Source organism: Corvus brachyrhynchos, unplaced genomic scaffold, assembly GCF_000691975.1.
Source record: "Corvus brachyrhynchos isolate BGI_N302 unplaced genomic scaffold, ASM69197v1 scaffold21, whole genome shotgun sequence".
Classification (NCBI taxonomy): domain Eukaryota; kingdom Metazoa; phylum Chordata; class Aves; order Passeriformes; family Corvidae; genus Corvus; species Corvus brachyrhynchos.
The window spans coordinates 1,047,136-1,047,879 of NW_008236924.1; positions in this window are offsets into that span (position 1 = coordinate 1,047,136).

Genomic DNA, 744 nt, shown 5'->3' on the forward strand with positions numbered 1-744 from the left:
TTGTTCCATTTGATTGAAATTGCTTCCTCGACTCTTGTTCAGTCGGAAACTCTCCCAGAGTATGCTGCCTAAACTGAACCCAGCAGACCTTCTGCCACATTTCATCCCTGTGGGCTGGACATGAAACTTATCCCCATGGGCTGGACACGAAACCTGACAGGCTTGTCTTAAAGTACCACATCCCTTCTAACACGAGCAGTGAGACAGACCTGGGTGGCTCGTGTGGGTCATTAACTCTGGACTGGAGTGTGTCTCCACATGCCGGCCAGCCCCCAGCAGCCTCCGAGGGCAGGGCAGGAGTAGAGCAGCTCATTTTCCCCCTCTCTGAGGAATGAAGGGAATTTTGTGTGCATGCAGGTCGGAGGCAGCCAGCCAGTAACTTGGATGTGGCCCTTGAGCTTATCTTGAAGTCAGGGAGGACAAGCTGAAACGATGTGATACCAGCACCCTGAAACGACATCTGGGTTCTGCGGATGGGGAGGAGGCTGGAGACAACCTCAGGCTTGACTGACTTTAAAAATCTGACACAAAGGGTGTGTGCACACTGGGGGAAGGATGAAAAGGCTCTGTGTAGGAGCCATCAGCCTGACACCCCAGTTACACCAAACACACAGCCTGGGCTGTACCTTTTGGACACCCCATCGTACTGATCCGGGAAACAGTGGGAATGTGGGGCCCTGGTGGGAGCATCGCCGGGCGCATGGATCATCACAGGCACCCCGGGCGCGGGGATCTGAGCCCTCC